The sequence below is a fragment of the Schistocerca piceifrons genome, chromosome 8, assembly GCF_021461385.2.
Source record: "Schistocerca piceifrons isolate TAMUIC-IGC-003096 chromosome 8, iqSchPice1.1, whole genome shotgun sequence".
In the NCBI taxonomy this organism is placed as follows: Eukaryota; Metazoa; Arthropoda; class Insecta; order Orthoptera; family Acrididae; genus Schistocerca; species Schistocerca piceifrons.
This window is the reverse complement of record NC_060145.1, coordinates 332,978,855-332,994,723: the sequence shown is the minus strand read 5'-3', so window position 1 is coordinate 332,994,723 and position 15,869 is coordinate 332,978,855. Positions and strand designations below refer to the sequence as shown.

At 42.8% G+C, this 15,869-nt stretch overlaps 1 protein-coding gene across 1 annotated transcript in view; it reads right to left on the bottom strand.

Moving 5' to 3' along the window:
* The window catches only part of LOC124712327, a 1,282,739-nt gene that overhangs the window by 34,066 nt on the left and 1,232,804 nt on the right, over positions 1–15,869 (bottom strand). The window contains exon 11 of the mRNA XM_047242621.1: positions 14,351–14,422. The gene's annotated coding sequence lies outside the window, so the exon portion shown is untranslated. The remainder of the gene's footprint in view (positions 1–14,350; positions 14,423–15,869) is intronic.

The window sequence follows — 15,869 nt, the reverse complement described above, 5'->3', positions numbered from 1 at the left end:
GCATCATACCCACTCAAATTATGGAAGGAGAAAGATTTGTGTCATGGCAGTTTGTGTTTCAAGTTGCATGCTTTGTAAGCTGTGCTGCAGAACTTCCCCATTAGGAGACAGTGGTTTTTATGTGGAGTTTCTGCTTCTCATTCGAATGGCAGTCCACAAATGTGACAGTCAACTGCCAGTTTGCATAAGGCATCGTTCTCCTGCGAGTTGGTCAAGCATATGTTGCTACGATAAACCTCATCAACACTCATTGAGGTTCAAGTTTTTCGAGCTCAGAAAGCAATGTCACACAGGATTAAGATCCGAAATGACTGAAGTTAGATTCGTACACCATGATATACTGCAGTATTGGTACGAAGCTGTTTCTACCTGAAAGTACCATTATCCAAGATGGCTGCTATGATGTCATCAATGGTAGCCATAGTAACGTCATCTGATGACGTCATCCAAGATGGCGGATTTTTGTGGTAAGGTAGGTCAATTGGGCTACCTCCACTAACCTAATCTCCTACCCCAGAGAATAGCAGGAAGTTCAAATTTCATCTGAACAATGCAGCCTCTACTAACGTAACAAAAATGGCTGGAAACAAATGGCAGTTGGGTTACCTCCACTAACCTAAGTCACCTGACTTCCACCTCATCCCAGGGATTGGTGAGGGAGGACTTAAACAATTTGGATGCAGTGCAGACATCCAGTGTGTTCACGATGAGGTCCAGACTCCAACTGAAATAGTACATAGTTCTGCCACCAGAGTGCACTCTCATCCTCAAGTTAATCCAGGATGGTGTCATGACATCAGCTGCTGACCCAAGTACTGTTATCCAAGATGGCAGGAAACAGTGTGCTCGCCACAAGGTCAGGGTCTAGTACACAGTACCACCTCCAGAGAGTGCCATCGTCCATTCTGTGATGTAATCCAAGATGGTGGGGGGAAATGATAGGAACCAATAAGAGCCCTTAATCCAGTCATGTTAGATTTCAGCCAGTAGGATGGCAGTATCTGGTGACATCATCAGAGGGGATATAGGGGAGGCTCAGCAGCTCTGGGACCTCAGACTGTCAGCAGCAGCAGCATAAGAAGAAGAAGAAGAAGAAGAACCATTAAGTGTCAGCAGCAGTCACACATCTTTGTTCAGCAGCAGCCCTTGACATGTACAAGCTAGCAGGGTCGAGTGCCAATGTGCCAATCTCTGCCAAGTCCGGACCCGTGGCAACCTTGGCAGCCAACCGGTCAAGACCTCCCTCTAGACCTGTGGCGGCAACAACCTCCAGCACATCTGAACCAGTAGTGGCCATGTGGAATCCTGTAGTGCACATAGCCCACTTGCTGGAGGAGGACAAGGAGCTGCTGTCGTCCATCCCACTCTTCGATTTGTGTGATGAGGACACGCGATCTACCCCTTACACATCGAATGCTACCGGTGGCCCTAAAGAACATCAAGATGGAGGACAGCACTGGTCACTGACATGACCCATCCCAGCAGAACATCCCTATCATAGCAAAGCCAGAGAGTGCACATGCTGCGGATAAGAAGGCATCGAGTGTATTCATGCTTTTCACTTCCATGTACAATTTAACTCCCAGTGGAATGAAACGTGTAAATGTTGGTATAGAAGCACATCATGTGTGGTACTTACATGGGAGAATGGAAATGGAAAATGTATCGAGGTGTGTTACAGTGTCAATTCCCGACTTCGACTGGGACGAAATATGTCGTGCAGAGCGCTACATCATTCAGCAGCTGGCTACATTTGCCTTACTGGCGTGACAATTTCTATTACAACAGTGTATGATGACTGTGTATTATGTGTGAAATCGGATGACAACTGCGCTTATCTAATATATACCTCAGTTATGAAGTTATACGAACTGGATACTGCGCTACGTCTTGCATTGAAGAGACTGAACCATTTGTTGCCGAGCATAGACTCTGCATACAATGATGTAAACTTCTTAACTGTGTACAATGTACATGTCGACGATTTGAAGCAGCACCTTTGAATGTGAACGCTGAACCTAAAGAGAAATAGATCAAATGTGTGTGTGAAAAACCAGAGTACTGTGAGGCATCTATTGGCTTGAGGTAGATATACGTGGAATTTATTGCATGTAAAGAAAAGCTTTATTTGGCAAGTACTGCACAGGTGCGAAGAAGACGATACATTAAGAGTGTAATGATATTCCTGAAATACTTCACCCTGTGTATGACATTTAAATAAATGAATAGATATTGTTTATAAATATAATCTCAAACCGTGTTTGTGTTTTATTTCTTACCTCTCTCATTATAGTCAAAGTATTACAATTATTAACATTTTTTCAATGTTATACCAGTTATTGAGATAATGAATTATCTGATGACCACAGATGTTAAGTCCCATAGTGCTCAGAACCATTTTTTTGGTTAAGTGACTGAGCTACAGTGGCTACACATACTATTACTGTCCCTTCAAGTTTGTGTATTTATATATGTCAACTACTTGTCAGTACCTGGCATAGTTAGTATCATGGCAGGGTGGGTGAAACATCCTCATCACAAGGACTTTGTTGTCAGTGACTGGTCCTGTGAAGATGCAAAAGACGACCTGAAGAAGAAAAAGAATGGAATTCTCCTTCCTGATAATATACGAGCAATTATTGTAGGTCCATTCAATTGTGGGAAGACTAATGCCCTCATGACGCTGCTAACACATGTAGATGGAGTCCGATATGAGCATGTTTGTGTATTCTCAAAAACACTGTTTCAACCCAAGTGTCAGCTATTACAGGAGATATTGCGCGGTGTAGATGGTGTTACATACACGACATTCAGTGAAAGGCGGTATATCCCTCTACCTGAAAAAGCAAAGCCAAAAACTGCTTTCATATCTGACTATGTTGCTGTGGAAAACCAAGACCAAATTCGAAAGTATTTCTGTTTCGGCCGTCATATGGGTGCTGATGTATTTTACCTGAGCCAAACATATTACAGAATCCCGAAGAAGTTGGTTAGGGATAATGCAAACCTCATTATAGCCTTCAAACAAGACAATCTGAATTCAAAACACATTTAACAGGTACATGTCGGAACTGACATGTCGTTCAATGAATTTGTGAAGATATGTCCTGATTGCTGGAATCATTCACATTATGGGTTTCTCGTTATTGACGAAACAAGGAAACTGAGTGATAGTAGGTACAGGCGAAACTTTCAAGAGGTTCTGCATATATAGCACGGTACGAGATGTTAGTACATCAGTCTACGCTACACCATGGACAAATTCGCGCGCATGTTTAGCTCTCAACCAGAGAATTGGTGTACACAGACAGAACATTCGCCTGTACATTTTTTTTGTGGTTTTAGGGCGCATAACTACAATGGTCATTAGCGCCCAGACTAAGTTAAGAATGCACCGCGAGGCGCAAGGTTAAAACAGCAACTAAAAGGGACAATACTATAAAAGACATAGACAGGCAGAGGATTAAAAAAAAACAGCATAATCAAATGTCCTTAGACAGGTTTGTCAAGTTGATAAAACGATGAACGCGAGCAGCTGCTCCTGGGTCATCCGCTAAAATGGCGTCCAGAGTACATGGCAGGCCAAGATCAAGACGCAGTGTATTAAAATCCGGACAGGACGTTAAAATGTGGCGGACCGTCAGCAATTGCCCACATGGGCAGAACGGCGCCGCGCAGCCGTCAGCAGATGGCGATGGCTGAACCGGCAGTGTCCGATTCGTAACCGGGCCAAAACGACCTCCTCCCGCCGAGAAGGGCGTGAGGAGGACGTCCAAGCCGCGGGAAGAGGTTTCAAGGCCCGAAGCCTGTTGTCCGTAAGTGCAGCCCAATCGGCATGCCACAGCGATAAAATGCGCCGACAAATGACCCTGCTACAATCTGATGAAGGGACACAACAAGAAGCTGTCCGAGGCTGGAGGACCGCAGCCATCGCCGCGGCATCTGCAGCTTCGTTCCCAGGGATACCGACATGGCCAGGAACCCACATAAAGCTAACCGGAGAGAGCGTTGGATCCGGTGCACGAAAGGGTGAACCGGATATGGATCACTGAGGCTCTGGATAGCGCTCAGGGAATCGGAGCAGATGACATAAGCAGAGCCTGTACATGAGTGCCAAAATTCAGGCTGTTGTGCATGAAGTTGGAGGTATGCGCAGGGAACTAGAGACGTATTACCAGACTTTTCTGAGAAGGGTGAATGAGTTAAATGAGTTAGTAAAGTCGGTAAGAAAGTACTCGACTTAACTGAAAAGATCGAGGCTATTGAGGGGAAAATAGATGTAGAGTTCTTTGTTGTTGAGAAGGGGGAGCAGGTACATAGTAAGAGGAAGAAGAAAATGAGTGGATATATAAAGCCTAACGCTGCGGAGATGTCTGATTAGTAAACACCGTGATGTCGACGAAGCAGTAAGTGATTCAAGCGCGGAAAGCAGTACGTGAGAAATTGCGGTTGCTGAGGTTAGGGCATATGGATCGACAGCAAACACTAAGAGACCTTTAAGACGGTTACTGAATCTCTCCTACAGCTCTCAGCAAAATGAAGAGCACACGGTAACGATGGTGTTGCCATTGAAACATATCCTCGAAGGCATGTTATGATTAAAAGTTTGGATGACTTGTGGCAAGCTGATCTTTTAGATATGAGGGAATATTCACGTGAGAATAATAGATTCAAATATATTTTAATGGTTATTGATACATACTTCAAATTTGCCTGGGCATTACCTGTCAAAACAAAAAGGGGAAGAAATGTCGCGGATGATTTTGATCGTTTGCTACAGACAGGGACGAATCGATGCCCAGACAACATCCAAACCAATCACGGCGGAGAGTTTTGCAATAGGTATTTGAAGACCGTGATGCAGCGGTATGCAATGCATCACTACTCAACATTCACTTACCTGAAAGCGAGTATCGGGGAGCGTCTGAACACAACAATAAAAAGTCGAATGTGGATGCGTTTTAACCTTCGCAGCTCATACAAATGGACAGATATCCTCCCACAAATAATTGCTCAGTATAATCGAACCAAACATACCACAATAAAAATGTGACCAATCGATGTTCGTGATAATGGACTCATGGATACGGTGTATCATGACATTAAGATGCTGTATTCACGCAGGCAGAAATTTAATGTAGGTGATTTGATACGCGTCTCAAAACACAAGACCACATTTGAGAAATCATACCTTCCCCAACTGGTAAACAGAGATATTTATAGTATCAAAGTTGCAAAGAACGAATCCTAGAACTTATATACTGAATGATGGTAAAGGTGAAGAAATTGCAGGCTGCTTCTACACCGAGGAGTTGCAGTAAACCTCGGAACCGGATGTTTTTTTTTCGTGGAGGTAGTCATAAGGTATCGTGGAAATAAAGCACTAGTCAAATGGCTTGGTTTTCCTGCTACACAAAACAGTTGGACTGACGCCGACGATTTGCTGTATAATCGGCGTGCATAGTCCACAACCACTACAGTGGCATAACATGCGTGCTAGGAGACGCATTAGAGGCGGCGGTGGTGGTATTCTGGACAAACTGCCAGTGGAATTACACATCTCTGGGTATAACTACTGTGGATCTGGGGGGAAAGCTTCAGAAACGCTTGGCACGAGGTGATAAGGGGCTTATAATCTGCTCGACGATGCGTGTATGGAACATGACATTGCATACGCTGGAAATAAACATCTATCAAGTTGTCACATTGCAGACAGGATTTTTGGTGATAAGGCTAAAGCGATACAGAGAAGAAGTGATATTGGTGTAGGTCAACGCATCGCAGTATTTGCAGTTGATAAATCCACGCGAGGAAAAATTAAGTTGGGTTTAGGAGTGATGAATTTCAAGCGAGTTATGAATGCTGCACTTTGTGCACTAAACAAGGACAAGGACGGGAAGCAGAGCTGTTTAAAGAACTGTATCCAGACACCGATGTATGCAGTTAAAAACGCACTGAAGCAGAAACATGCGGGAAGAAGAAGGATTGGTTAAAGCACCTCGAGTTCTATCAATACCCAAGACATCTCGCGGTTTTATTCCATTTCTCATCCCAGCCCTCTCCGCGCTCTCGGCGGTAGGTTGCCTCCCTGGTGGTCCAGCAGCTATCGCTCAAACTGTCAAGAACGCGCAAAACTCCCAAGCACAGATAGAAGAGGCAAGAAGACATAACCGCATGATGGAAGCCGCAGCCATCGGAAAAGGACTATACTTAAAACCGAACAGGAAAGGGCTTAGTCTATTCATAAATAAATTTAAAAAAAGCCCATTAGCGGTCCTAGCAGATCGACCACTCTCAAATACTGATCGTAAGTTTGTTAGAAACAAATTGAACATACCTAGAGTCCGTGGTGTGTTTATGCGGGATACATTACCTTAGACTATGCGGAAAACTGGTGAATGTGGCATTGTGAACTTTGATGTTGCTAGAGGCCACGGCACCCACTGGGTATCGCATGTTATGAAAAAGGCGGATACCGTCTACTATTTCGACTCATTTGATGACCTGCAACCGCCAGAAGAATTACAACGGTACTTCACTCACAGAAGACGCGTGTTCTACAATTATAAGCGCTATCAGGACTTTAATACACACCTCTGTGGACATCTATGCATCCTGTTTCTCTTCACGTTTGCAAAGAAGAAGAGGAAGAGTGCTATATAAGGAGGAGCTTTAAACATTCCTTCATCAGTTGAGGTTCAGATGCAATGTCATACACTTTGACGTTAAAAGAACGATCCTCTGTATTGCGTGCAGATTTGTTCCCGCCAATTGATTTCAGCGTTGGTGAATGGAATATTACAGTGATTGGACTGGAGACGTACAACAGCATCCCAAATATCACTAAGACTAAGAACAAACTGTATCTGGATATTAATGGTGGAAAAGATATTGTGGAAATAGAACCGGGTGCATACGATATCGACGATTTAAACGAAGTCTTAAAGCAGTCTGGAAAAGGTATTGAACTACATGCAAACATCAATACGCTTAAATCTGTAATAAGGACTGTAAATGCAACGATTGACTGTAACCAGAAAGGTTCAATAGGGCGCCTGCTGGATGTCACAAAAGGGCAGGTTTTGAAGAAGGATCCAAGTAAATTTACAAGTCACATCAGACTGTGGACATACTTCCGTCAGCACAATCCGAGTCGAGTGTAACATTGCAAGGAACTCGTATCTCAAGTATAGTCTGATTCATACTATTTACGGATTCTTCCCCGCAGTTGCAACGGGGTATAAGATTGTTGAGACCCCTGCCAATGAAATATACCTTCCAGTGACAGCTCAGACATTGGACTATTTGGAGCTGCTTATTGTGGACTAGAATAATCAACTTGTTGACTTTTGTGCAGAGGAAATCATTGTACGATTACATCTGAGGCAGGATGGGCGTACGGTATAAAACAAGTGCACGCAATCCACAGCATGCTACTTCACTACCGAACAGCAAAGTGATAACACGTGCGAACTATGAGTTTCTTAAATCAGTTGGCCTGAAACCGCGCAATGACGTCCTCACTTAATATAACCAAATGGTTCAAATGGGTCCGAGCACTATGGTACTTAACAGCTGTGGTCATCAGTCCCCTAGAACTTAGAACTAGTTAAACCTAACTAACCTAAGGACATCACAAACATCCATGCCCGAGGCAGGATTCGAACCTGCGACCGTAGCAGTCTCGCGGTTCCGGACTGAGCGCCTAGAACCGCTAGACCACCGCTGCCGGCACTTAATATAACCAGTCTAGTAGAGTATGATTAGAGAATTATACGTCAGGAATATTTCTCCCATACGCTTCAACCACATTTAACAAGAACAATGAAATTAGGATTGTCATCCAGTACCAAGACACTCTCATGCTTCCATGCAAGAGTTGGATATATCTCGAGGGTCATTCAAGAAAACTGACGGCGGCGATACAGTGGGATCCAAGCTGACACGCAACGCATTGGCATTCCAAGAGATTCGCTATGAACTGAACGGTTCCGAGATCGATCATACATGCCAATGTAGGCATAACATCGACCCTTAAAACATACGTCTCGGCATCACCAGCAGATCTGCACAGTTTAGAAAATGCAGGATGGTTCTTGGATGAGCCGGCGGATAGATCAGCTCAAGAGTACAAGCGATTTACTGCATGCATACCTCTGAAAATGCTTATGGGGTACTTCGAGGACATGAGGCAGATAATAATCTGCTATGAACGCTAAACAGGAACTCATTCCGGTGTGGAGTGCGACAGACAATAAGTCATACATTCAAGGAGCTCAAGAGGAGAATATGATCACAATTAGCAAGATAATATGGAAAACGCCTCACATCAGCGTATCCAACGAGGAACGTTTGAAGCTTTTAAAAGTCCTGAATTTCGGTACATTCCTGTCACTGACATTTCGCTCGTGGGAGGTTTTCAATTACCCTTTGTTACTGACTGCTGGCAGACAAACATGGGCTATTAAAACCTCTTCGCAGCTAGACACCTATATTCATCATACTTGCGTTTCAGACTGATAGAAGAGGTAATATAGCAAATGATTCCGCCGTGTCTGACAAATGCAAGTTAACTAATGGCAAAGTCTACCTCAGTTCAGAGTCCTACCCATATGACAATTTACATCTGCAGTGGAATCAAAATTTATGCAGTCTAGCGTATGACATGTATGCAAGGTTTTGTGCTTTTACTATGAAATGGCCAAAGGAGAGCTAGAAGGTTGTCTACACAGTCTGCATAAGTTCAAGGAGCTTTCACGGATCATCGTAATAGACTGCTCGAAACAGAATGAGATAATTACGTTTGGACCTATAGATGTGCGAACTGAATTTGAATCTTCGACAAATTTCCGAGAACACACTGCCACATATGCTCTAGTTCTACATGAGCGTGTGATCAACTACTATCCACTCACCGGTGTCGTGCAACGAGCTGTATAAATGAATAGGAATTCACTGGGATAATCCTGGCATACTCTATAAAGATATGATGACTGCGCTTAAATTATTCGATCACACAGATACCATCATCTACGTGAAGGGGAAGGAGAAGATCTCATGAATGCGTCGAATCTTTAAGTTTGCTGCAATTCCAGACCTGTAATTCTATGGGTGTCGTCCTCTCCATCGACTCAACAACATTTATCAAAAAAGTTTTGCTGTATCTGCTTATGAAAATGTAAAATAACTTTTAAGTTGGATTAATGAAAACAAATAATTTTTTTCCTAACAATCTGTGTATACTTAGACACCTACGTCCCTAGCATGCAAGTTTAACCATGATACTATACCTGCTTCCATCTATACTTGCAGTCCACTGGAAGTGTGCGACCTACTTACCACACCCTTGTGCGTTGTCAACAAGGGACTAGCAGCAGCTGTGCTATTAATAGGTAGACTTCCGCATTCCTGTGCCCTTGCCAGCAGTGAATTCTCTGAAATTGTGTGTTAATGGAGCTACATCTTGTTGATGTGTGCGTGCAATGCATATATGACTGCAGAATGGTCACAGACATGTTTTAGCAAAAAAAAAAAAAATAATGATTAGGTTTTTAAAAAAATAACAGTGATGTATGGTAACGAATTCTTTTCGTTTATTCAATTCCATTCTTGAGATTACAATTTAGTTAGTGGTGTGCAATATATATACATTTTAGATTCAGTTCAGTTCTTGATGTGGTTCAACACAGAGATACTTATTACTAGAATCCAACACATACTGGAGACTTCTCCATGGGGATTTTTTTTCCTTATAGAGCCATACTTAAAACTAAAACAGAGGTATAGACTAACTTACATGCTAAATACTATTACTAATGAAATTCCACCCAAACAGACTATATTGAACCGAGCTGCTCTGCGAATTAACGTTCTCCTACTTAACTAGATAGCTCTAAATATCTTTTTTTTTTAACTAGACATTTTCGGTGAAATACTTATTTGGCTGGCTCAAGCTTAACGAGACAAGTTCTATATGTTTGAACTAGACATTTCCCATGAAATACTTCAGTAACAACATTTAATTGGATGGTTCCAACTTAAATCAGTAGCTCTAAATATTTTCTGAACCAGGTGGCTCTTTGACTGGAAGGCTAGCAGTAGGTGAAGCTTAAACACTACGCTACGCACACACTTGAATCATGAAAGAGAGAAAATATTTTTTTTGCAGCACATGGTGCTTATACATAAGGAAATAATTTTTTGTATTCATTCTTAGTTTTTTTTTCAGCACGTGGTGCTTATATAAACTAGATGCATTTACACACACATTCATACATATTTCAGACACACACACACACACACACACACACTAATTACACTATGATAAAAGAGCCATACTTATCTATCTATCTATCTATCTAAGCCGCCCCCCCCCCCCACTATTTTCGCTCCAACTAAATAGTGTGTGGGAAAATTTCTTTCCTAGTCGCAAGTTGGAACTTTTCCTCATCAGGAAATGCAGATCGAGTGATATGAATATCATTCTGAGGTAGAGTTTCAACGAGTTTCTGGAGTGAAGTCTGCATAAATCGTAAAAAGTGAAGGAAGCGGATCGTCATTTTTGGAGTCATTCATTTTGAGAAATAAATGTACTTCTCAACACTTTCAGGCAGGACACTGACCTGATCTTTCTTCATACCAAAATTAGCCAAATGCTCAATCAGAAAATGAGCGTCATACCCACTGAAATTATGAAAAGAGACATGTATGTGCCGTGGTAACTTATACTTCAAATTGCATGCGTTTTGAGCTGCACCGAGGAACTTTCCCGTAAGATGGCAATGATCTCTGCAGGGAGTTTCCGCTTTTCTACCTAACGGCACCCCACAAATATGACAATTAACCGCCTTTTCATACAATTCATCATCTTTCTTTGATTTGGTCATGGGAGTGTTTGCGCTGTAGAGCTTATCAACTTCCCATGAAAGTTGATCAAGTTAAGTGAGAAGTCAAACCGCAGGATCATCCTCGACATAAGACTCGTAGCGTTTAAGTTTAGAATCATATCCACCTACAACTTGGAATGCTGCCGCATAAGATACGTGTTTTTTGTGAAGGTTGTATGTGAGGCTAAGGTGTTCCCTTCACAGAGAGTCGGCGTACACTACAAATGGATATCACTGCTGGTGGCGAGCATTTTGAAATTTAACTCGTCTCGTGAAAAATAATTCAGGCACCTTAAATATGTTGTTTATGTTTATTTATCTGGAAGGAACGGAGTCGGAACATGTCTTTGATCCAAACATAGTGGTAATTTTCACCTTCAAAGAAGACCAGCGAGTTTACATGCTGATTACGCTCACCTGAAAATTTTGAGAAATGGAGGGGTCCAACTACCGTATGCTTGTCCTACCCATCTCACTTGTCGTAGTTATTCTTCTTCAGGCCACAAACGTGAACCAATATTCCGGTATTCTACGCCTCAAATTTAGGTATGTCTTGAATTTTGAAGGGGAACTCGATACCATTGAAGTTATGTCTTAATATCACGGACTTTGTAACTGTTCGGACGCTCAGGATGATCTCTGTAATTTTACTTTCTTTCATAAACCAGGATTGACCATGCAAAACAATCATCATATCGATTTTCGACATTGATACATGTCTTCTTGTTAACTATATCTTTAGGGAGCTTAATATAACTGGACCCTCCTTTTACTGGATATGGATGTCAAGGTGTGGTATATAGCTGAGCACCTTAGCTGACCCTCTAACTTCCGGGCCATAATAGCACTCAAGGTGGATTCATGATACCACTCAGCAATGGATGTGTTCCGAGAAATAATGCCATTATCAACCCACATGTAGTGCAGAGTTGTAGCTTCTGCATCATCAGGATGTTTAGATGGGAGATTCAGCTCCCAGCAGAGTACTGCACTGCATTTAATGGCAGTAAATCTCGGATCGTCTAGGACTGAGCAGCTCTGTCTCCAAGACAGGGAGGCAGGCTTCTAAAAGCCCGACAGGGTCGCGATACCTCCCTCTTGGATTCTCAATCCTTGTGAATGAGATACGCCCTTCAAAAGCCCTAGCAACTGCTGAGTATCCTAGAGGGGTCATTATACCGTTATCCCGATGCCCTTCACTATCATTAGGATGGGAGAGAGCATTACCACCAGCCATAGAAGAATCAATATTACTACAACTAGGGGTCCACCCCGTCGATAATGGGGCTGGTGAGTGTGCGTCTGCTCCAGGGAGGGCATGCGCCAAGGTACATATACCTTTCGCTGACGGCGGGGGCGAACTGCCTGAGGGGGCAGAGGCGGTGATGGCTGGTGGGAACAACTGGGCAGTGATGGTGGTTCCCGGGGTCTGTGTTCCCATTACTGACCTGACAGGTGGGAGACAGATGACCACCTCCTGTCGGCTGAGTTGTCCACGGACGCCATAGGGTATGCGCCGGTGCTCTGCAGGGGCAGCTGCCGCCTCTCACGCAACTGTGAGCGGTGCTATACAAGGCGCTGCGCGTCTCTGCAGAGTGTGACCAATTCCCGTCCCCGCAACCATTGGTCTAGATATCCACTGTAGTTGGTGTGATATCGCTGTAACATACAAAAAAAAAAAAGAAAAAATAAATTAAATGATCTAGATTTTAAAAAAATAACAATAAATGATGGTGAATATTTTGGAGCTTTATCATTACAACAAAAAATTACCTTCTCCACTCTGGCTCCATTTCTTGAGCAACTCAACAGCACATGCACTCAGGTCTCCTACCCCCTCTGGTATCTCCTCCGCCTCATCTGAAAGTGTCAGATGGCTGCACCTTTCGGATTCTGCCTCCGCAGCGGCCGCCATCACATGAGTCCAATTAGGAATTTCACATCTACATGGATACCCTGCATATCACATTCGGGTGCCCGGCAGAGGGTTCATCGAACCTCCTTCACAATGCTCTATTATTCCAATCTCGTATAGCGCGTGGAAAGATTGGTCAAATGGCTCTGAGCACTATGCGACTTAACTTCTGAGGTCATCAGTCGCCTAGAACTTAGAACTAATTAAACCTAACTAACCTAAGGACATCACACACATCCATGCCCGAGGCAGGATTCGAACCTGCGACCGTAGCGGACGCTCGGTTCCAGACTGTAGCGCCCAGAACCGCACGGCCACTCTGACCGGCCGCGTGGAAAGAATGAACACCTATATCTTTCTGTACGAGCTCTTATTTCCCTCATTTTATCGTGGTGATCGTTCCTCCGTATGCAGGTCGGTGTGAACAAAATATTTTCGCATTCGGAGAGGAAGGTTGGTGACTGGAATTTCGTGAGAAGATTCCGTCGCAACGGAAAACGCCTTTGTTTTAAACATGTCCAGCCCAAATTCTGTATCATTTCTGTGACACACTCTCCCATATTTCGCGATAATACAAAACGTGCTGCCTTTCTTTGAATTTTTTCGATGTACTCAGTCAGTTCTATCTGGTAAGGATCCCACACCGCGCAGCAGTATTCTAAAAGAGGACGGACAAGCGTAGTGTAGACAGTCTCCTTAGTAGGTCTGTTACATTTTCCAAGTGTCCTGCCAATAAAACGCAGTCTTTGGTTAGCCTTCCCCACAACATTTTATATGTTTTCCTTCCAATTTAAATGGTTCGTAAGTGTAATACCTAGGTATTTAGTTGAATTTTCGGCTTTTAGATTAGACTGGTTTATCGTGTAAACGAAGTTTAACGAATTCCTTTTCGCACGATTCAGATATCTTTTTTAAACTGTTTTTCAATTTCTTTTGACCTTCTGATGACATTATTAGTCGATAAACGACAGGATCATCGGCAAACAACCGAAGACGGCTGCTCAGATTGTCTCCAAAATCGTTTATGTAAATAAGAAACAGCAAAGGGCCTATAACACTACCTTGGGGAACGCCAAAGATCACTTCTGTTTTACTCGATGACTTTCCGTTAGTTACTGCGAACTGTGACCTCTCTGACAGGAAATCACAAATCCAGTCACATAACTGAGACGAAACTCCATAAGCACGTAATTTCACTAGAGCCGCTTGTGTGGTACAGTGTTAAAAGCCTTCCGGAAACCTAGAAATACGGAATCAATTTGAAATCCCTTGTCAGTCGCACTTAACACTTCATGTGAATCAAGAGCTAGTTGTGTTTCACAGGAACGATGCTCTCTAAATCCATGTTGCCTGTCTGTCAATAGACCATTTTCTTCACCCCCGCCTTGGTCTGAATGCTTCACACCCTCGGCGGCTCCGTCCCTATCCATAGAATCATCTAGAGCGAAAAGAAAAAATGTCTCAGACAACTCAATGTAGGCACTTGGAACACCACTATATATTACACTACATTATTTTATCTAAAACCACATTGTACAAATGTACTTACATTTGCGCCGTGCTTCAGCCTTCTCAACCTCTAGCTGATGAGCCAGTTTCGCCAGCATGCGAGGGATGAATTCTACAAAGACGGAAAAGACTGACTATAACATCCAGGATGGAAAACACACACACACACACACACACACACACACACACACACACACACACACACACACGCAAGCGCGCGCGCGCGCGCGCTTGCGCGCGCGCGCACACACAATCAGTTAAAGGACACAACAGTCTGTGGACTGTGACCCCCACAGATATATGAACAGACACAACATTCGGCACAAGAACAAAAATAGATCAGCACCCATATACGACCGAAACAGGAATATTTTCGAATTTGGTCTTGGTTTTCCACAGCAACATCGTCAGATATGAAAGCAGTGTTTGGCTTTGCTTTTTCAGGTGGAGGGATATACCGCCTTTCACTGAATGTCGCGTATGTAGCACCATCTACACCGCGCAATATCTCCTGTAATAGCTGACACTTGGGTTGAAACAGTGTTTTTGAGAATACACAAACATGCTCATATCGGACTCCATCTACATGTGTTAGCAGCGTCATGAGGGCATTAGTCTTCCCACAACTGAATGGACCTACAATAATTGCTCGTATATTATCAGGAAGGAGAATTCCATTCTTTTTCTTCTTCAGGTCGTCTTTTGCATCTTCACAGGACCAGTCACTGACAACAAAGTTCTTGTGATGAGGATGTTTCACCCACCCTGCCATGATACTAACTATGCCAGGTACTGACAAGTAGTTGACATATATAAATACACAAACGTGAAGGGACAGTAATAGTATGTGTAGCCACTGTAGCTCAGTCACTTAACTGACAGCTATATTGACTAAACAGAGAAAACAGCTATATCTTTTACCAATGAAGAGTAACTCGATAAATCATTATCTCAATAACTGGTATAACATTGAAAAAATATTAATAATTGTAATACTTTGACTATAATGAGAGAGGTAAGAAATAAAACACAAACACGGTTTGAGATTATATTTATAAACAATAGCTATTCATTTATTTAAATGTCATACACAGGGTGTAGTATTTCAGGAATATCATTACACTCTTAATGTATCGTCTTCTTCGCACCTGTGCAGTACTTGCCAAATAAAGCTTTTCTTTACATGCAATAAATTCCACGTATATCAACCTCAAGCCAATAGATGCCTCACAGTACTCAGGTTTTTCACACACACACATTTGATCTATTTCTCTTTAGGTTCAGCGTTCACATTCAAAGGTGTTGCTTCAAATCGTCGACATGTACACTATTAACACTTAAGAAGTTTACATCATCATTGTATGCAGAGTCTATGCTCGGCAACAAATGGTTCAGTCTCTTCAATGCAAGACGTAGCGCAGTATCCAGTTCGTATAACTTCATAACTGAGGCATATATTAGATAAGCGCAGTTGTCATCCGATTTCACACATAATACACAGTCATCATACACTGTTGTAATAGAAATTGTCACGCCAGTAAGGCAAATGTAGTCAGCTG